Raw genomic sequence first — 23,102 nt, 5'->3', positions numbered from 1 at the left:
ATCTGTTCATATGTTCAATAGCCAGATGGATTAACCACTTTACATTGTTTTTATGGGCTTTAGTGCTTTATTTAAAATAATCCTTGTGTCAATACACACTTTAATATTTAGTGTGTGCTTTTTCCCATTTTTCTCATTCATTTATCCATTTTTCATTAATTGGTCCATTAGTTGACTAATAATAATACAATCAATACCCATGGGTCAGAAAAACATAAAGGAAAAGATCCTTGAGTATCCCTATCATTAGTCTATAGCAGTGCTGGCCAATAAAAATATAATGCAAGCCTCCCATATATTTTAAGTTGTCTAGAATCTATATTTTTAAAAAGAAACAGGTGAAATCAATTATAACTGTATATTTTATTTAACCCAATAGATCTAAAATACTATCATTTCAACAAGTAATCAGGATAAATAACTTATTAAAGAAATATTTTACCGGCTTCCCTGGTGGCGCAGTGGTTAAGAATCCACCTGCCAATGCAGGGGACACGGGTTCGTGCCCTGGTCCGGGAAGATCCCCCATGCCACGGAGCAGCTAAGCCCGTGCGCCACAACTACTGAGCTTGAGCTCTAGAGCCCGCGAACCACAACTACTGAAGCCCGCACGCCTAGACATCTAGAGAAAGCCCACGCACAGCAACAAAGACCCAACGCAGCCAAAAATAATAAATAAATAATTTTTTAAAAAATATTTAAAAAAAAGAAATATTTTACACTTTTTGGTACTGACTTTTCTGAATTTGGTGTGTATTTTCCACATAGGTCACATCTCAATTCAGCCTAGCCAGGTACTCAGTACCCACCTGTGGCTAGTGGTCATTGTATTGAACAGCACTTGTCCATAGGCTAATTTCCCACAGAAATAGTACACTAGATGTCTTTCTATAATGATCAATAACATATAAATCAATCAACATTCTTGCTACATAGCAATCCCCCACTCATCATTGGCCTGTTCTTAGCCCTCTTACTTTTAATTTGTCTATATTTCAAAGATGACACAGCGAACTCTTCTGAGCCTACCATCTTCTTCCACAATAGAACACTGATAATATCTCTCCACCTTCCTACGTGCTACCCTCTCAACCAGTTATCAGCATAGATCTTTGTCAGTGGGGAATGTCTAAGTCAAAGTCACAGTGGGTATAACATGAGTATGGAATAGTAAAATGCCAATAACATAAATTAAATGGCCTTGGTGTATTTTTCTTTTCTTTCTTTTTCTTTTTTTCATTACTTATTTATTTATTTATGGCTGCGTTGGGTCTTCGTTTCTGTGCGAAGGCTTTCTCTAGTTGCGGCAAGCGGGGGCCACTCTTTATCGCGGCCTCTCTTGTTGCGGAGCACAGGCTCCAGACGCGCAGGCTCAGTAATTGTGGCTCACGGGCCTAGTTGCTCCGCGGCATGTGGGATCTTCCCAGACCAGGCGAACCCGTATCCGCTGCATTGGCAGGCAGATTCTCAACCACTGCGCCACCAGGGAAGCCCCGGCCTTGGTGTATTTTTTTTTTTTTTTTTTACTTTTTACACTTTTACTCTGGGTTAGGCATTGGTGTTAAACCGGAAGAAACATTACATAGGTTTCCTTCTTTCCAGGAGATTATATTAGAGGACACAAACACAGAAACTATCACAAATCATGGCAGGAAATAACGAAGTCAAAATTGATGGTGGAGACAGGAAGGGTTGAAAGACTTGTGAGAAGGGAGGATGTAAATCAGGGAAGAAACGTTCATAGAAGATTTGGACTTTTACAGATGGGCGTACATAGAGAGAGAGAATAAGAGGATGATTTGAACGAAGGTAAAAGGTTGGTGTATTTTTAATGGAATTAAGTTGTGTTGAATTAGATTCATCACGATTCTTGGTTCATACCACACTCTAAACGCTGGTTCATGCATGGTCTACTGTTATATTAACAAGTGATGAATGAAGCCATTTGTTTCTTTTAAGTAATACAGTCAACATCCATGAGCAAACCATCCAAACCAAGAACAAGGGCTCTGACTGTCACTTACATGGGCCTCCATGCTCCTTACCCACAGAGGTAAGCCCTTCATCAGTTAAGGATGGCTGATCAGCTCTAGTGCGTTCATTCTGTAGAACAGAAATCAGGCATAAAAAAGAGTGAACAGTATTCGATGCAAACTTTTTAAATGAATGTTAGTTGTGAAATACTGAATTAACCATAATCCTTGCCTTGTGCTTGGCCCTCCTTCTCCCCTTTGACCACAAACAACACTCCATTTTTTAACTTAATTAATGACTCTCAACGTTTATGTTAATGAACATCATTGAACTGATCACCTACAAGAAGGATACGAATGGCGGCCATTACCAACATCCACCTTTGTTCTCCCTCCTATACAGGTGACAGCTGCAGGTAGGAGAGCTCACATCTTTTGCCCAGCAGAGTTGGAATGAACTGCTTTGTGCCTCCCATTTTCTCCCTTTGCAAGTGGGGGTGTTTCCAACACAGTATGTTTACCATGTGGGGACAGATAACCCACCTCTGATTTATAAGTCTCTGAATAAAGAAGAGTCACATCCAAACCAGAAGTGAATCAAGATGCTCTGGACTACAAACTAAAGCACTGGTTTCATGGACTTCTAGGACGTTTTGAAGAGAGAATGATTGTATTTCATGTATGAACATGAAGTAAATATTTCTCACCAGTTGGGAGAAATGGGGTAAGTTATGTCATTTTTCAGCAAATATTCCCTCTCCCTTCCCTATCCTCTATAGGAAGACTATCCTTCCCCACACCACTGATGCTGTGCCGTATGACTTGCATTGCCCAATGGAGTATGAGTGGATGTGACTTAAACCATGTCAAAGCAAAGTCTTTAAATGTGCAGGCGTGGTTTTGCTTGCCCTCTGGAGCTTCAAGCTTTCACTGTGAGAAGAGCATGGCCCAGACACTACAACTCCTTTATCTAAGAACCTTGAAAAAGAAGGCAAGTTGGGCAGATGTGAACCCAACCCACAGCCTGGAGCACAACTGCTCCATGTCATGTGAGAAATAAATATTGTTATTGTTGTAATAATTGCTGTTTTGTAAGTCAGTGAAATTGTGGGTTACTTGTTATGCAGCACTGCCACAACAATGACTAACTCATACATTTACTTCCTCTTATTTTTAAGAATTTATTCATGTATTGGTTTTTTTATAATATAGTCAATGAAATCACCATGAATGTACCATCAAACCTAAGAAAAACTATAATTTTTATCCATGTCTCTAATATATGTATATATAATATGTATGGATATAAAGGATAGGTAGATAAATCTTTGTAATTCTTACCCATAAATGGAGAGAAACAAAGACCTTTATAAAATGAGTTTCAGTTGTTCAGAAATGTATTAATATAAATATTTGGTTCATGATATACTTTCTTCATTGGTCCTTGCCTAGTCCTATATGTATATTGACAATTAGGTACATCTGTCTGTATGTTCCTCACCAAAAAATGTAAAAGAGATGTTTTATTTATGGACCACAGTTATTATTTATGTATTAATCACAAACGTTGGTACATGTCATACTGTCTTCCTTGCACCACACATGGACTCTCTATTGTTTATTATTCATTTTTTGAAATAAATAATAATATAATGAATATCTGCAAAACCACTATTCAACTCACCAGCTACAACTTTGACAATAAATTTTTGATCTTCTCTCACCAAAATACATAGATCTTCAATATTAGAGAAATGTTCACATAAACTATGGGGCACACATTCAAAGTAATACTTCATAGTTGATAAAATAAATGAATATGCCTATGTCTATTTTTCATGAACCAAAGACTTTTTGCCAGTGAATCTCAGTTGTGCAGAACTGGATTAATTATAATCTTTTTCTCATGGTATATTCTCATCTCTGGCCCATAATCAACCCTCTTTATTAATTTATATATTTAATTATTCATACCTAATATTCAAGAAACTCTCATTAACCAACCATCCAATGCAACTAATAGAGTAGCCATTATCCACATATGACTATTTAAATTCAAATTAATAAAAATAAAGTAAAATTAAAAATTCAGTTCCCCATGCACACCGGCCACATTTTAAGTGCCCAGTAGTCACGTGTAACTAATGGCTACCATATTGAACAGAACAAATTACAGACCATGTCCATCAGTGCAGAAATTTCTATTGGACAGCACTAACATACATTCTTTACCCTCAGGTAATAGTCTAGAACTATTTCTAATGAAGCTAGAGGGGATTAATCATAATTCTTAATCATTGGTCTATGCTGATTCTATCTGGTTTGAGTCGATCATTTCTAAAGGAGTTTTAATTAGCAACCATAAACCCAGTCTCATACTCCACAGGTAGAACACTGACGTTATCTTTCATCTCCTCTTGTGCTCCTTGCTCAGTGAGTTAATAACCTAGATCTTTCTCCATGGAAGGATGTTTAAATAAACTAGGTACATATACACTGTGAAATACAAAATATGTGGTAAAAGGAATGAAACATACTATTTTTATGGCAGTCAAGAGCACAGAACTAAATTAACTGTAATCCTCTAATCTTTGGGTCATTCTCATCACCAGTCTCCGTTTTGGCTTCTTTGTACTTTATACATTCACTAATTTTTTTAGCACTGAAATTAACATGCAACACACCACCATGCAAAAACAGGAATAATGAATATCTGCTCCTTAACTAACACATACTTTAAATGGACCTGGAATGTACAGAATTAGAATAATTTTAATTCTGGAATAATGAAACATTATTGTTATCGGCCTCTCGTTTTATTCATTAATTTGTTCATTCATTCATTTACTTACTTATCAACACCCTTAAACCACTTTCCAGCTGAAGATTTAAGAACGTCAACTATTACTTACATTTTCTTTACCTTATCCACCCAAATAAGAGTCAAAATTCTCATAAATGTTGCATGATTATATAAACTATGGTGTGTCCATTTCATGCAACAGAAAGCAACCGTTTAAAAGAATAAACAGCCTGGATCATTTTTAATGAGTCTCACTTGTGTAGAATTGAATTAATCAGCCTTAGTGTATGAAACATTATCCTCATTGGTCTGTGCTTTGCCCTTTTTAATTTTATTTATCCCTTTTAAAAAAATCCTAAAAGAACACCCATGAATCTTACCCAAAATATAATAAACTACCAATTCTTTTCATTTCTACGTGCATCTCTCACTGAGTTAACAGTCTAAACTTCACCAACAGGAAAGTGTTTATATAAACCGTAGTGTATAAATTAATAGTAGAATGCTATTAAAATGCATGAAATAGTATAGAATTTTTTTGTTGTTTTAACGTCCCTCAAATTTGCAGAATTGTGTAATCATAAGTCTTGGGTCTTGATACATTGTCTTCATTAGTCCATGCTTGACCTCTTTGATTTTATTTATGCATGCATCCTTTTCTTTTTAATAAATCAGTAAACATACATGAGCACACCATTCACCCCAAGAATAAGAAAAAGTAACAATTATATTTATATAAACATATATTATTAATGTATAATGTAATTATACATATACATATATAAAATTAACATAATGATTCATATATAATCATTTATTTTTATCTGCTCATTTACTACACAGAGAACAGCCCAGTTATATTATTTTTTAATTTGCTGACAGTTATGCCAAATGAGATTCATCACCCGGCTTCATGACAGAGTCTCATCATTGGTCTATGCTTGGCCATCTTTGATTTTATTTGTGTCCATTCATGTTTAATAGCGCATACACACCCATCAACCAACCACCCAACCGTAAAACAACATTAACCATCACTCACGTTGGTTGGTCCATGGCTCATTTACCACAGAAGTCACAGCCAAGATCTTCATCAACAGAGTGTCATTAGACCCACTCTGGGGCCTCCATTCTGTGGAACACAAGGCAGATATTCAGAAGGATGAAACAACCTAGATATTTTCTAACGGCCGTCGGGGCAGGGGCAGTATAGTATTAATCACGTGACACAGTCTCATCATTGGCCCAAGCCTAGCTCTCATTGTACATATTTCTCCATTCAATAACTGTATTTATTACAATAAACATGTATGAATTCACCACCCTAATCGAAAACAAGAATAATGGCTATTACAAGCATCTGTCTCTATGCTTCTAACTCAGAAGAACCAGCCCAGATCTTCTTCCTAATGGACCCGGCTATGCAGAATTGAAGTAATAATCATCTTTGATTCCAGATATAATCTCATCCTTGTTTCCTACTTGTCCTTTTTATTGTTTTTACTTATTTTTTGAAACACAATAACCACACAGGAGCTCAGCACTAACCCACAACAAAAACATCGATTAGTCCTTATAGACCAATGCCTCTTATCCAGAGAGGTAAGAGCTTTGGTTTTGTTGTTTTAAGTAGTCCACCATTGTCCATAAATGGATTAACCTTAAGCCATAAGCCATAAAACATGATCTTTGGTGGTCTGCTCTTGGCTCTCTTTCATTTTGTCATGTATTTTATTCTCATCTAATTCATTCCTAACAATATATCAAGAACACCTGAAGCCACCATTCAGCCCAAGACCAATGACTGTTTTATCTACCTGTTAATATGCTTCCTACCCACAGTCCCAACAGCCTAGAACCTATTGGGTGTTCGTACTATTATTTTTAATAACTACTGTTGGGTAGAACTAGATTACTCATAACACTTGTCTGAAAACACATTCTCATCAGTGGTGTAAGCCTGGCTCTCTTTAATTGGATCTGTGCATTCATTCATTTGTAACTCTGCAGCGAACACCCATTAATCCCCGCTTATACCTGTCTACAGTGCCTTTCCCCAGAGCCAAGATCCAGTCCAGCGGAGAAACCCCAGTGTGCCCATTCTATGGAACACAAAACCCCATGAAAAGGAAGAAAATTGCCCAGACCCTTTTTGCTTGTTAATGTCAGGTTAGCAGACCTGGATTCATCATCACCTTTTATGCAGAACACGTTTTCACCATTGCGCTACTCAAGGCTATTATGACAGTATTTCTTTATTCTTTTATTATTTTTAATAATAAAATGAAGGACCACAAACCACTCTGATCTCTTTTTTCATGTCCCTCGGTTGTGGAGAATTAATCTCAATCCCTGGTTCGCAACCTGCTCTCATTCCTGCTCCTGACATGCCTCTCTTATTTTACCGATTATTAAAAGCAGTACAATAACCACGCACTGCCCCCACCTCCTGTGCTCCGCCCCCTTAGTCCCCTGCTGCCCTCTACCTTAAATAATCACTCTCAAATCTCCTGTGTACCCTCCCCTTCCCCTTTTATATATGTAAAATTTTATCACATATGTATTCTTAAAAAATATTTTCCATGGTTCAGTGGCTGGCTGGGCCTCTGCAGGGCCTTGTCAAGAGGGAGAATTAAATACATATGATTGACTTACAAGCACACCCAACAGGGGGGTGGTAGGAGGACTCGAACCCAGATCCTTGAACTCCACGTGCCCTCTTAATCTGTGCTCACAGCCGTGAGGCACTGTGGGCCAATGTTTAAAGCACATATGTTGGCATCACACTGCCTGCCTCAAATCCAGCCTCAAATCCTGACTAGCTGGGCCACATCAGGAAAGTTAACCAACCTCTCTGTGCCTGTTTTCCCCCCTGCAGTCACAGCCCTAGTCCCTAAGCAGAATCAGCTATTATTTTCATGCCGAAGTCAGCCAAGTGACCCCCCCCCACTCCCAGCCCAGGCTCTGAGCCCATCCCCCAAATCTTTCTTCCCTCTGCAGCAGCTGTGGTGCTAGACAGACAGACAGACCAGGTTCCACCCCAGCAGGCACTCGTGAGCTGTGTAACTGCAGAGACGTGACCTGGCTTCTCTGCCTTGTGCCCCGACTTGTGCGACTGGTCGACTGAGGACAGCGACACCCTCGAGGGTCCAACGTGAGGGTGCATTTGACTACCGACCGTTCCTCAAGCAGCTCCCACCCTGCGCTCACCCGGCCCTTCCCCCACGCCATGCCGCCCACCCCGCGGGTTCAACGGCCCCCGATCTGATTAGAGAAACGAACGATCTCCATGCTCAGGCCAAGCTGAGCGTTTCGGAAAGGATGGGCCTCGGGCAGGAAATTGTTGGGATCTGTTCTTTTTGGACCCGGCATCAAAGCTTAAACAAGTGCCCTGGAAAACAGAAGTCCAACTAAGGGATGCGCTTTGGAAAACTAAAATTCATTTCATGAAATGGGGCTGCCTTCGGGGGAGTCCATGCCATGAGATTCTTGATGTTCACATTGTTTCCCAGAAACCAAAAAACTGTGACCCTTACTGACAAGACACAGCCAGCTTCCTTCCTACCCTCCCAGACTGTCCTGGTGGGTGCCCAGCATGCTGGCCTCAGAGCAACTCTGAGGCATGAAAAATAAAAAATAAATGACAAGTTAAAACATACTTCCATTATGTAGATGTATATATAATGTAATATGTACATAAATATACCCACGTGGGGACTTACATAAGGGAGACGTAGAAAGACCCCTAGAGCCTGGGGAGCCCAACGCAGGCTCCTGCCTCTGCCTTGAGCCCACTGTGAGCCTCCCGCAAGGCCCTTCCCCGTGCTGAGCCTCAGGGGGCAGCGATCTCTCGGGCTTCCCTCCCTCCCAGGTGGTGTGAAAATGAAAAACATAAAGTTTAAGTCCCCTCAAAGTAGCAGAGGATCATTAATGCTGTACCTCCTGCCCTGGGCACGCAGAAGTCACCGCATGCCTTCGCATACATTATCTCGTTTGATCCTCACAACAGTCCTGTGAAGAAGACATAATAATCAAAATTAGCCAATATTCACTGAACGAACACTCCACCAGGCACCATGCTGCCTACTTTGCAGGCACTGACAATACTCTGGGATGGGAACAATTCAACAGCATCTCTTTTTTTTTTTTTCCCCAAAAAAGTTTTGAGCATGCATTTTGTGCCGGGTACAGGCCAGGGGAGACAGCAATGAATGAAACAGACAAAATCTGAGAGCTAACTTCCTTGTGGGTGGAGACAGGAACAGACAATATTCAAATTAAACAAGTGCTATATACAGGATATAAGATGGTGATGAGAACTATGGAGAAAAAGAAAGCGGAAAAAAGGAGTGATAGAAAGCAACAAGAAGGCGAAAGTCTCACTGAGAAGGTGATATTTGAGCAAAGACATGATTAGCCCCATTTTACACATGAGAAAATGGAGGCTCAGAGAAGTTAAGCGACTTACAAGTGGTCACACAGCTAGGAAGATGCTGAGCAAGGCAGCCAGTGCGGGAAGTCTGGCCCCAGTGTCTCTTCCCCAGTTAGCCTCAATGCCTCATTTTTGTGGCATTTCTTGCTCTCTGATACCTGACTCTCAGCCTACAAGGTGAGCGTGTGAATGCATGTGTGGGCAAATAGGAGGGCTTGTCTCACCTCCCACACAGGCATCCCCAGGAGCCCAGGGCATCTCCAGGATGTACCGATAATCCTGAATGAATAAGTAAACTTTCTTGGAGGAGATGCAGTGCTGTCAGTTCCCACAGGACTTGCACAGATTCTGGGATCAGGTCATGCTGGGATCATCCACCCAACGTGGCCCAGCAAGTCAGCAGAGATGCTAAACCCATCTCCTGTCACCTGGCTGTTAGGGCATCCAAATGCCCTCATCCCCCACCCCTGGTGCCATCCTCACATGCAGTCACACACCACCTAGGCTAAAGTTGCAAATGTTCTGCCCAGGAATGGGAGCAGGTCACCCAATCCTCATGCCCCACACGGTGTGAGACTCAACTAGAACTATGCTTTGTTCCAACTGGCCACCCTCAAAAGACCAAACAAGAAACATGTCTAATGTGGTTAGTTTCTACCCCCCACCCCCCCCCAAAAAAAAATGTAGGGAAAGAAGTTTGGTCAGAGCATATATGGGAAACTTGCCCACTGCTTCTAGAAGCCATGAAGTTGAACCAAGAGAATTGTAATTCTTCATCTTGCCCTTCACCTACTCAGCTTCTTCTCAACTCCCATCCAACCTCATTAAAACTCTCAATACCCCCAAGAAAATCCCTTCAGAGGAGTTTCACCGATTCCAGGGCTTAATCTTTTATAAGACGGATCACGTCCAATTGGTGCGTATAGCTCTTGTTTCCATAACGAAAACTGAAATTGTCTAGTCTTCAATTTGTATTTCTATTTCACTGACTCCCCTCTCCAAAGGCAAAGGCTCATACACCTCTACGGGCACCTATTCAGCTGTCTGTAAAAAGTGGGTAATGATTCTTACCAGTCAGAGATATTAAATGCCATCTCAAGGAAAACAGTGATAACAATTATAATTTTAATTATAATGAAATATTTATTGCATCCTCACCAAATGGGAAACATTGTTTCAAGCACTTTAAATGTTTGACTCATTTAATCTTCAAGTACCCATTAATAAGGTACTATTGGTATTTCCATATTACAACTGAGGAAACTGAGGCACAGAGGTTAAACACTTTGTCCAAACTCACAAAACTAGTAAACGGCAGAGCTGGGATTGAAATCTGAGCATCTTGGATGTGTGTAACATGGCTTAGCCCATAAGCAGATTATCGAAACATATCTGCTGAATTTAAGCCAGATCTTTGGGGACACTAGCTGAATTGCCCTCCAGCCCTCTGTCTGACTCCCTCTCCCCTTGCCTTGCAGCCTTTCGGGCTCTAGAGCCTACATCTGCTTCTCTGAGCATTCAGTCATAATCTGAGCTACCAGAAATTTAATTTGTAACTTGATAATTGTACTGCAGGAGGTCAGTGATATGTTTGATCCCTGCATGTGTGATAGTTACAAGTAGGATAAACTAGAGAAGGTGTTACTTGAGAAATAAATTTAAACTCTGGGGGGTGGAAGGCCAGCTCCCTGACAGGCCAGGAAGGTGAGTCTGACATGGGTGCATGAACCCCAAGGAGTGCAGACTTTTTCAGGCACAGTCACAGAGAAAAGAAAATGGGAAAAGGGTATGGGTTTGTTAGAAGAGTAGACTAGGGTTCCAACCCTGGTTCTGCACTCACCCCCTACACGATGTGGGGCAAGGCACTTACCACTTCTAAACCTCAGTTTCCTTTTATTTTGATTGAGGATGGTAACTGCGGCCATGGAGGGTGGTCCTGATGATTTAGAGGACAGAAAACTATGCCGAGGAACTAGAAAAAGACAGAGCATGGGGTTGGGCTTAGGGCTTAGTCACCCAGGAGAGTCCGTGGAAAGGAGGCTGTCTTCTGTTTTTCAGTGCATGTGAAAGCAGCTGGGACTGAGAGCTGCAACTGAGCAGCTCTAGCACCAGAACTGGAACTTGGTCCCTATCAGCTGGCAGCCCACCTGTTGTCCCAGAGCCCCCTGAGCCAGTGAGTATGCTCAGAGGCAGCACAGCTTCACCAGCAAGCTCCACTCAGAGGAAATCTCTCTTCACAAATCAAGTGAGCCTTCGATCTTGGTGAGAAACTGACTATTCTCTCCCATTCATCCATCCGTCCACCCTCTGCACTTTCATTCATTCACCCATCTCACCAGCCTTCATCAGCCAGCCAGCCAGCCATCTCTCTACTTCTGCATCCTGATGCAGGCTTCCATCCATCCAACAGACCTAACATCCATCCTTCTGCCTTTCCATTATGCGGAGGAAACAGACAAACCTGGATTGGAACCCTGGGTCCTGCTTCCTGACTGACCTTGGACAAGTCACTAACCTCTCAAAGTCCTCTCATCTGTAAAATAAAGGGAAATCAGATGTAGCTGGGGCGAGGATTTGAAGAGAGAGTGGACATACCAGTGCCTGACCTGAGCAGATGATCATGAGATGCTCACTCCCTCTGCGCCTGCAATCAGGCTGGGATTTACGCAGAGAGAAAACTGCTGTATCTTGCATGACATATTGAGAAATGCTTTTCAGAAATTATCTGCAGTGTTTCAGTGGCATGCAACCCCCTGTGGCACCCAGAGCTGGGCGGTGGCCAGAGCGGGTTGGGGTAGTGGTCCCTCCTGGACGCACAGCAGAGAGTGCCATCTAGTGGATTGGCAACCTGTGGGATCCCCAGTGGGTCCCCAGTGGCGGCAGCTGCTGTCTGCTGTTGGGCAGCGGAGTTGCGAGCCAGCTGGGAGGTCCCAGCCCCCTGGACTGCAGGCTGCCATGTTGGGATGTGGTGCACGTACTGTCTTAATCTCTCAGGGGGCCTGGACTGCCAGGAGCCTTTTGTTTTGTGGACGATTGCCAACTCTGATTTGCCTACCCCAGCCCAAGTCCCCTTTAGAAGTCTCCAGGAAAAAAAAGGATAATCCTAGCAGCTACAGCTTGCTGAGTGTCTGTTATGTATTAGATACAGGGCTGGGGGCTTCATATGCATTATCTCTAATCCTCTAAATGACCCTAGCAGAGACCCAGAATTTGCCCCATTTTCTGTGAGAAAACTAAAGTTTGCTGAGGTTGAGTTACTCACTTAAGGAGAGACTAGATATTCAAACCCCTGGATTTGTAACTGCATTTACCTTCTATAATCCCAGTGCCCCCTGAAAGTGCAGGAAAGAATTTGGACACTGACTTGAACAAGCCAACTGTAAAGGAAATTTATGAGTCAATTGGGGCCTATTTGAACGCTGAATAGCTATTGGATGACATTAAGAAAATGCTGTTAATTTTTTAACTGTGATAATGGCATTGTGGTTATGTTTTCAAAACAGAAAAGAGTCCTTCTTTTTTAGAGATACACACTGAAGAATGCTGGAGGAAAGGGTATGGTGTCTGGAATTTGCTTCAGAGTGGTCTGGGGGCAGGTGGGGGTAGTAGAAGGACAGTACGAGGTTTGGATAGAATGAGAGGGGCTGAGAGTTGATGGTGGCAGCAGTATGAAAAGTGTGTAAATTGTGATGAAAATATGTACCGTTTTCTCTCCTTTTGTGTTGTTTGAAATTTCTCATAATTAAAGGTTTTTAAAATCGTCGTGTAAAAATAAAGTGCAGGAGCTGAGGAGGTAGGAGAGGGGAAGCCTTTTCAAAGAGCAAAGGGGCCCAGGGTCTAAGCTAAATCCTGGAGGGTGTTAGGGAGCTGATTCAAAGGCAAAAAATGCCTCAAAGTGGAAAGGGGGCGAGACAGGGGGCCTGGGTCAGTGGAAGGAAACCATTCTAAGTTGGGGAGATTAAGGAGAAAGCGCAAGGCGGCAGGGCACTGCAGAGCCAGACCCGCAACTGCTACCCCAGCCCCTACCTTCCAGACGATCCTGCTCCCCCCTAGACCCTCCAGACCCTTCCCAGGCCCTCCTGTCTCCCCCGGGGCCTTCTGGTCCCTTTCCTAGGCCCTCCTGCCCCCTCCCTGGCCCCTCTCCCCCGCTCCCCAGGTCCTCCTGGCCCCATGCAACCTCTTCTGGCTCTAAAAGGGCCTGCAGAAGCCTCCCTTCTCCAAGGCAGAGCTGGCCACCTGAAGACTCCTTCCCTGGGACCAGCTCAGCCAGGCTGGGAAGGATTCAGCTGTCTAGCTTGTCAGATGCTTTTATTTATTTATTTATTTATTTTTGGCTCTTTCTGGGACGACAAGAGGTGGTGGTTTTCGTCCTAAAACTGTGTGCCAAGCTGGCCTCACCATCCTCAGTCCCTCTCTGCCCCACCTAAGCCTCCCTCTTCTCTGTCAGTCACATCACTAGAAACTGACTCACGCTCGAGCCCAGGTCCACACCAATTTCCCCAAACCCCCGGGGCCCCTCACCCCTGTCCCCCGCCTCTCCCCTCTCCAGCCCTCCTGCAGCTGCCAGACTCTCTGCGCAGTCTGCTTCCTGGGCGCCTCTCCACCCTCTGCCCCTCCAGGAAATGCTCCCTCCCGCAGCCTTCCTTTCCCACTTTGGAAAGCCGGCCACCCACCGGACAGCTCCCCGGACCCTCCCGGCAGCCTGCTGCATTGCAGCTCGGCCCTCGGTGAGGGAGGGGCGCAGCCTGCAGTCACCCCCAAGGTAGGGTGGGCCACCCCCTCCTGGCTGCCCCCAGCCCAGGGCAGGGCCCGGCCCCCGCATGCATGCACGCATCGGGGCCGCAATGGAAATCAAAATCGCCGCCGCAAAAGCAAAAAGCGCCGATCCCCGCTGTCTGTCTCCCCCTCCTCACTTTCCGGGCTTAAAAATGTGGCCCAGGCAGCCCCCTTGTGGCACTTGGGGGCGCCACAGACGCTTGGCTGGTGTCTGAAGAATTCAGACTGTCTGATTCCACTGCACCGTGAGTTGGCACAAATCTGAAGTGGCCCAACTCCTATCCAACGCAGAGCAGCCTCTCTGAGTTGGGGACATCAGCCCCCTCTCCTTTCTCCCTTCCACATCTCCCCTCCCTCCCTCCCGGATCTGGAACTCTCCTGTTGAACACTTCTCCGACAGGCAGACAGGTGTCCGGGGACGGTCACCATGGTAGGGGGCTGGAGGGAAGGTGTGGGACTGGAGCTTTCCCTGCAGTGACGATGGTTTTCATCTCCATCTCACTCGGATGGGGAAACCGAGGTGCAGGGGGGCCCATCGTCCCAGTCTGTGTCGGAGAAGGGGCAGGGGATCCTGCCCTGGAGAGTGGCCTCCGGCTTGGGCATTTGCCTGAGTGAGGGGGCTGCCCCTCTCAGCCAGCAGGCCCTCATCCTCGCCAAAGCTCGTCCTCCCCAGGAGGCAGCCCTGGTGGGCCCCCCGGATGTGCTCCCTCCCCTCCAACCCCCTGTCCACACAAACAAGCCCCAGCCCCCTCTATCTGCAAGCTGCCTGGAGGTGGGCAGGGCCCCCTCCGCATCAGGTTAATAATGCCATTTTCATAAGCCTCTGCCCATAGGTGCTACCACCTAATTTTGAATCTGCCCTTCAAACGGATTGGGCCACAGAGGAGCTGGGATCTCAAGCACCGCTGGGAGGTGCTTATAACTAATCAATCCATCCCCTGCCCACCCACACCCCCCCAGCACTCGGCACAGCCTCGCTGAGCTGTCTCCAGCAGCAGGGTGTGGTGGGGAGCCTCGGAGGGACTGGGGTTCCGTCCCAGCCCGGCCTCACACCAGCTGAGAGACAGTGAGTATGGGACTTTGTCTTTCCCTGCCTCAGTTTCTTCATCAATCAAATGGGGATTTTTGAGGCTGGTGCTCAGAGTTCCTGCTGGGGTAAGTCCTAGGTAGGCAGCCCGGCTCAGGGCTTGTCCCCTAGAAGACAGGACTCCATGATCTCAGCTGCTTCATCCCCCCTTCATCACTTGATTTACAGTGACTTATTCCCTGTCTCTTTCCCCCCACCCCAGACTGAGCTTCGAGGACAAGAAGCCAGCCGATCGGCACTGCTCCGTGTCCAGCCTTCCACTCGGGTCTGGGCCCAGGAAGGTAGGTGCTCTGCGTTGGTTTGGAGAATGAGTGCCCGGAAGGATGACTGCACCCCACAGTCTGTGGGGTGCCTGGACTCCACTGGGCTTCTCTTCCCCAGACGCCCCCCCGTCTAAGCTGACCCTTCTAGGGAGCAGCCGGGAAAAATGTTCCTTTCTGCCTTACCCCAGGGTCCCCTCGTGCTGCTGTATAAATGCAAATTCTTGCTCTATTAAAGGCAGATGTGGGCTTGCACGTCTTTTCTGCCGCCTTCTGCATCTACTGTGAGCTCACAGGCCAGAGGCTTCCTCTGGCTGACTTGATTTGTGCGATGGAGCCGGCAGAGGGGTCTCTGCCTGGTGAGGTTCCTGTCTGTATTCGGAGCAGGGTCTCCAAAGGCCAGACTGTTTTCTTTCCTGCGACACTTGTTACACGCGTGCGTCCCTCCCCGGGTCCCACCGTCTACCCCACGAGCACTGATGAACTCTCTGATGTGTGTTGGGCTACTCTTATCTCATTGAGCCTCCCTTCGAGCCGGTGTGGGAGCCCCTCTCATCTCCACTTCACAGAGGAAAAACCAAGGCTCTGAAAAGAAAGGGGAATTGTGTGGTCTCCCAGCTAGAGAGCGGGGAGTGGAGCCTGGGAGCCCCCAGCCCCGCCGCGGGCGCCTGCCGCCACCGTTGCCACCGCTGCGGGCTGACCAGGGCCGGCCCGGCCGCCAGTGGCTCCTGCGGAAAAGGCAGGGGGTTTGCATAGAGAGCGTTCTCCCTGGCAACTGGCAAAGGGGCCATAAAAAACCGAGAGGGCTCAGAAGCCGCTTAACAGATAGCTACAGAGCAGCTGGACCCGGGAGGGGAGACCCGCGCCCTCCCCTGGGCTCTCTGCAGAACAGCAGGGCAAAGGGCTCCGTCCCGGATGCGGGCGGGCAGGGGCAGAGGCGCCCCGGGACAGGTGTAGACGGCCGAGATCGGACGGGGCCAGGGGACCCCAAGCCTGATCCCACGGTGGATGGAGGGCTCGCTACCGAGCACGGAAAAGAGAGGACTGAGAAGGAGCTTGCTGCCTGCAAAGAGCCGAGGGCAGAGGGGGCGAGGGGGCTGCGTCGGAGCCGCGGAGGCAGATGCAGAAAGCAGGGAGGGCTCGGCAAAGCAGCTCAGTGTGCGAGCCCCGAGCGGGCTGCTTGGGGAGAGAGGGAGCTCCCTGTTACGGGAGGCATCCGAGCAGAGAGAGGCAGGCCGGTACTTGGCCAGGAGGCTGCAGCACGGCTCCCTGCCCGGGCTGGCAGCCCGCACGTCTAGGCCTTCGAGAAGCTCCTGCAGCACTAGGTCCCGAGCAGGGCTGGCCACGGAGAAGGCAGGCTGGGGTCAGAGCAAGGATGTGCAGACTCTCCCATGTCCCTTGCCCCGAGCTCAGTGGCAAAGGCACCGAGATGGCCGGTGGAGCGCTTCTGTGTCGATGAGGCAGTGAGGGAGAGGAGCGGAGAATGGGGGTGAGTGCGGGGCCGGAGGGGGGAGGGGGGAGCTGTCCTGCGGCCAACTCCCCATCTCAAGGGCCGGCCCACCTGGAGTGGCCAAGTGCCCGCCCCGCTCCCAGGCCCAGAAAGGCTGGCCCGGGTCCTCTCTGGGGCAACAGGCTGGTGCACAGGGCTGGGGGGAGCCTTCCTGGCTGGGGTAGTGGGGGGGGACAGAAGGAGGAGGGGTCTGGTGAGTAGCGGGGCTGGCCCGGTCATGGGAAAACCAGGGCCCTTTTCTGGAGGCTGGGCCGCAGCCCCGGATTCGGCCGGCTGCTGGACCGTAACTTGGATGCTCCGGGGACTCGTGAAAGCCCCCTCGCCCGGCGCCGGGGCCGAGGGGCCTGCATGCTGATGAATGCGGCCCACGCTGATGTCGGGCGCTGGCCCTCCAGGCCCATTCATGGGGGCTCAGTTCCCAGGAACTCTGGGTGGATGGGGCCTTTATCAGGGGACCCCCACTAGACGAGGCTCTGTTCTGCAGTTTCTAAAGGAGTTTTCTTGTCTTTGTTCCCAGTGCAGGCACTGAGCGCGCGCACGTGTATGTGTGTGTGTGTGTGTGTGTGTGTGTGTGTGTGTGTGTGTGTGTGTGTGTGAAAGAGAGAGAGAGAGAGACAGGCTGGCTGAGGGACCAGCCCGGGTTCCTTGTCTGAAATGACCAGGCTGCCCTCGCTCAGCCTTGGGGGCAGGGATGCACCTCCACAGGGCAGAAAGATTCGGGTAAGACGACAAAGGCACCCAGGTACCCAGGGATGGCACCCTTGTCACAACTGCCTAACTGCCCCACTCCTGATAGCCCAGTCTTCCCTGGGCGGGCGCTGTCTGCCAGCCTTGGGGTCCCGACAGCTGCTCTGACCCGCCGAGGGGGGGCAGCATCGTGCTGCAGGTGGAGAGTGCGGGCTGGCTCCGCAGACGGACAGACAGACAGACTGCGCCACCGCCCGGCTCAGGAGCTGGGAGCAGCCCTGGGAGAAACTGTTTGCTTTCTCAGAGCCTCGGGGAGGTGAGGGGGGGGGCGGCGGGGGGGGAGGTTTGGTCGTTTTCCGTCGTTGCTGTTGTTTCAATCAATTAAAAGATGGCTTTGAAACTGTCGATGTGACAATGTTTGGTAAAGTATTTACAAGTGCGTCACAGCCTCTGCGGCATCACATGGAGGTGGGGCGGGGGGAGGGGAGATGCGGCAGAAGAAATCACGCACGTGGGAAATTTTGCAAATACCGGTTTCTGATCGGGGTAGCAGCAAAGGGTTCAAAAGAGCTTTGGTGTGGATTTGAAAAGTCACCTGCCCAAAACTCTAACGGGGCAGAGGCAATGGGGCAGCCTGGCTAGAGAGGGGGTTCCCACTAATGGTTCCTTTTGCCCCAGACACAAACAGAGCCTGGCATCCTCACCCAGGCACGAGGACATTAGGGATGGACGGGGCTCCATGCTAGAGGCATGGACAGCTCCACTAACAGCACAGAGAAACACCCCGGTGTGAGACGTGTGTCTGACCAAGCCCACGCTCCAGAGTAAATAAACTGAAAATTCAGGAGAGAGGGGTCTTTGTGCTCGGTGGCCGAGGAAGTTCACTTTTGTGTAAAAGGCAAGTCACGCTCCCACTAGGTAAGGCTGCACCGATGCACAGAAACCTCATTTAGGCTGGGCCCGGCCCAGGGAGCAGTTTCTGTGAAATTTAGGAGAAGTCAGGTTTAGCCAGAAGTTTTTCCAGGAATTATTAACCTCTGGAGACTGTAACCACTGTTTCTTCCTAACCGCCCTTGCCAAAGTCTATAAAATATGAGCCTAAAAAATCTGCCTGAAGAGCAGTCTGACATTTTATATATATTTATAAAAAAATAAAATAAACTATCGCCAAACTTTTTAGGAGAGCCCAATTAAAGCCGGCGGGGGGCAGCCCCTTCCCCAGCCCCCCAGGGTTCGAGGAAAGGCCCGCGTTTCCCTTGGCAGGGTGTCTGCGCTGGGGCGAGAGGAGCAGGGCAGTTCCTCCCTGGTCACTTGCCCTCTTGGCCTTGGTGTCTTCCCCTGTGGGTCTCTCTGCCCTGAAAAGGAGCTGCCTGTGTCTCTGGACGGAGGGTTAAGGACTTCGGACAGGACGAAATGGGAAAGGCTGCTCGTTTTTGCTGGGTACTGCATGCCGGCTACTGTGCAGCGTGATTTAATCGTGCTATTGTCTCACTCAGCCGCTCAATACTCTGTGTGGGCGATTATGATTCCTTCTTTTAATATCAGGAAACCGAGGCACAGAAATTCTTGGGAGATTTGCCAAAGACACACAGCTCTATGTCTGCCCTGTAGCCAGGTTTGTGCTCGAGATGGCTGCCCTCTTGGGGTGCTTCCTCCCCATCCCCAACCCCAGGGAAACAGAGGGGACCAAAACCCTGAACACGCTGGCGCTCCTGTTCTTCCCAGTAAGCAGGTGAAGTCCTCTGCCCCCAGGGGTGATGCAGACTTGGCATCGCGGCCCCTCTACCCGGAAGCCTGCGCTCTTTCTAGAACATGACCGTGTCCCAAAGGTAGAAGCACCACTCTTAACCCTGTCCTCTCCCCAGGGCATCACCATCACCCCAGCTGGTGGCCCTGCTGTCACATGCTACGTCACGGCTCCTTCTCATGTTCCAGAACCCCCTTTTCTCTCTGGCAAGGAGCAGGTCACAAAAGATGCAATCAACCGTTTCCAGGATATAACTATGTTCTGAAAACCCATCATTGGCACTCCGACCCTGAGACGTAGCACCCCAACCCATGCACCCCAGGACACAGGGTTCCAGGGCCCGGGGGAGCCTGGCGTGAGCACCCAGGAGGGTGGGACAGAGCAGCTCGGGGCGGTGGGGATGCCAGCCTGGCCCCCCGGGTGTGCATCTGCAGTGTGACAGCGTTCTGAGGACTCACCCAGCGCCACCGAGCATACGGCTCAGTCCTCTGAAGCTGCCCACGGGCCCGGGGGAATATGAGGCGGTTTTCAGTTAGGGGAAGTCGGATCCAGGCAACATGGGAGCCAAGGGCACTGGAAAGGGACAAAGGAAAGGGGGTGATTAACATGTGGCCAGTCTCATGAATTCGAGAAAAACGTAAAACGTTCTCCTAGACGAGGCAAACATGTCAATGAGTCATCACGATTCCACAGACTATGCTTTGCTGAACTTTAGCATGAGGTGTTGGGGGGCAGGGGTGCCTCTAAATTTGGGTTCACCCTAGGGGACATTTCAAGCCTTGTCTTAAGCGCCGAGGAGAAGCTGGCTGGGACGGCTTGGCCGGAGCCCTGAAGGGTAAAAGGCAGGGCACACGCAGAGAGGAGAAGGTAGCTGGTAGGGGCTGCCGTGTGCCTAGCACACGTGTGTGTGTGCATGTGTGTGTGTGTGTGTGTGTGTATGCATGGGGAGGGGGCACGAGGCTGGGGAGTTTCCAGCCAGACCCTGAAGGGTCTTACATGCCAGGCTAAGGCTCTTGGACCACGTCCCAGACACTCCGGGAAGTCAGATGGAGGATTTAAAGCAAGACAGCGACAAGGTCAAAATGGCATGTTAGAAAGATCACTCAGTGAAAATAAACTTTGCTGCAAACCATTTAATCTAGCTATCCCACCTCTAAGAAGCTGGACGAAAAGAACAGTCAGGGACGTGTTTACAGATTCAGCTACAAGAATGCTCACTGCAGGGTCGTTAGCAATAACAACAACAACAAAACTAAAACAGGACGGCTTAGATCTTTTTTAGCAGGCGTCAGTTCAGCAAAATCACATTAATTAAAACCTCGGTTCGTGACATGCTCTCCTCATTTATCTATGCCAGGACCTCTTTTATTTTATGTATCTTTCTTATTTATTTTCTTAAATAATATAATGAGCACACATGGACCCGTGACCCACCCCGATGACTAGGACTTTGACCAAAGCATCTATATGCTCACACTGGCCTACCCCAGCAGACTTCCAGCTGGGATTTTCAACAATAGAGGAAGCTCTAATCAACAATGGTGCAAACACACCCCGGAATATTAAACAGCTCTTAAAAAGAATGAAACAGCCAAGACCTATTGTCTTTTAATGGACCTCAGTATTTTGCGCAGAACTGGATTAATCATGATCCTTTGTTCACAAACACTTTCTCATCATTGGTCCAGGCATGTCCCGCTTTTATTTTGCTAATTTATGCATTCATATATTCATTTGTAATAATGTCATAAACACTTGTGAGCCCACTCCTCAAATCCAGACCTTGGCAATTACTTACACCTGCTTCCACAAGCCAGCCCCACCGGGTAAGGACCCGGAGCTTTACTGACAGCAGCGAGGTAGTTAACTCAACTTCGGTGTGTCCAGATTACAGGCTACTAAGGTGTTGTTACAAGGAATGGTGTTTATCTTTTATGATCTCCAAGCACATTCCTGAGTGAGGAAAAACAAGCTGTGCAAAAAGAAATGTACATGGTGATATAGTTTCCGTTAAAAAAAAAAAAAAAAGAATCATATACTGGAGAGGTCTATTTAGACACATATGCAAATGCACAGGAAAAAAAAAAAATCTGGAACCAGACACCTGACTCTGACAACAGGAGTTAAAATGGTGGTGATTGGGGGGTGGGGGGGAACTGGGATGGAGGAAGGAGTTGACGATGGCTTTAGCTTTTATCCGCAGTGTTTGATTTTCGGTAAAGAGTGTATTAATTATCAATGCATTTCTTGCATAACTAAAATAAACATTTTGTGTGTGGGTTTTGTTTTGTTTTGCTGTGTTTGTGTGTGGGGTTTCTGTTAGCTTTTAGCTTTTTTTTTTAACAAATACAAAAGGAAGAGCATTTTGACTGCTGGATCAGGAGTGGGCATATCTCCCCCAAACAAGTTCTGCAGACACGAGGGATTTATTGTATCTCCCAGAGCATTCTTTTCTGAATTTTCTATGTTCTAAAACTGGAGCCCTGGGCCTCCGCGTGGCGTGTCAGTGACATGAGGCCAGCAGGTGTGTGCCTGCTGGCTGTGACTGCACCACCCACAGGCCCCAAATCCCTCCAGAGCCACGGAGCGGGTGTCTGCAAGGCACCCATCGGAGAGGACTTTCCTTTCTGGTCTTTAAGAGGCCCGAAAGCTAATGCCCTGGCCCGTGTTCTCAGGGATTAGCTAACTAGAATGAGGACTCGGGAGAATGTGACACGAGACAGTCCTGGGCGAAGGGTACACGGGAGCCTCTGGGGAGCCCTGTAGCCCACGTGCACCGGCAGCCTCCCAGCCGGGCGGAACCCACAGCTGTCACATTGCCCACGCCCCAGTTCTAACCAGCAGGGTGTGTGGCTAACATGTCAGCTCCCTGAGAATGGGGTGCAGCCTTGCAGGCCCTTGCCTGCCCCCCTTCACGTCCCGGGTAGCACACCGCACCCCGACTTCCCATCAGAACCCCTTCTCTCCCCCAGGCACCCCAACCCCTGCTTGCACACTAAGCTTCAGACCCAGCTCCACAGGCCCCCTCCAGCTGTCGCAGGCACGGACTAATAAGTGTGCGACTGGGAAGACCCTTTATCCGCAGATAAAGACATCAAGGCTCGGAGAGCCCAAGAACACAAAACTAAGCCAACTTGAAACCCAAAGCAGCCTGAAATCAGGTTTTGTCCTGGCCTCCCTCTGCACAGATTAGTTAGCTGGTTAATGTCTCCCCCTCCCTAAGCTAACACAGGCAGAACCTTCTGGAGTTCTCTCCCCTCTGCCAGGCAGACACTTATTTCCAACCATGACTTTGGGCGGAAGAAATGTGAGCACAGGTTAGCCAGCCCTCTGCCGGCTCTTAATCACCTTTCCCGCACGTGAGCCTCTGCTATTTATTACGTGGTGTTTTATTTTGGACAGGGTTTGGTCCTGGTGAATGCTTTGAGATGCTCGTCATAGTTTTGCAGATACAAAAGATTTTTATGATAAATAAAAATAAAATACAGTACCCAGGTTACCTGTGTCTGCCTCCGGACCGGGGTAATTCCACCTGAAGACGTTCATTCCTCAGAAAGGCTACATAAATCCCACGATGCCAATAAAGGGACAGGGTTGACTCAAGAAAAGGCCCTCTGGACCCAACGCTGACCTGTCTAACCCTCCCTGTTCCCCTCTGGACTCTACAAAAATGAGAAGGGCTTTCAAAGGGACAGTTAGGGGACAGATCCACCTGAAATAAGAACCATTCTTGCATACGTTGAGCACCTACTATGTGCCAGGCATTTTATATTTTACTTCATTAAAAGCATCAAGGCGACACTTGAAGATGGCTGTCCCCATCCTAC

General features: G+C 47.9%; 1 non-coding gene across 1 annotated transcript; it reads right to left on the bottom strand.

Moving 5' to 3' along the window:
- Positions 1-20,885: 20,885 nt before the first annotated feature.
- LOC133086090 (small nucleolar RNA SNORD112) lies at positions 20,886-20,962 on the bottom strand. The gene has a single exon (XR_009699870.1). It is a non-coding gene; the product is annotated as a small nucleolar RNA SNORD112 (small nucleolar RNA).
- Positions 20,963-23,102: the final 2,140 nt, after the last annotated feature.

Source organism: Eubalaena glacialis, chromosome 2, assembly GCF_028564815.1.
Source record: "Eubalaena glacialis isolate mEubGla1 chromosome 2, mEubGla1.1.hap2.+ XY, whole genome shotgun sequence".
NCBI classification, from domain to species: Eukaryota; Metazoa; Chordata; class Mammalia; order Artiodactyla; family Balaenidae; genus Eubalaena; species Eubalaena glacialis.
Note: the sequence above shows the minus strand (reverse complement) of the source record. Positions and strands in the feature narration are given on the sequence as shown.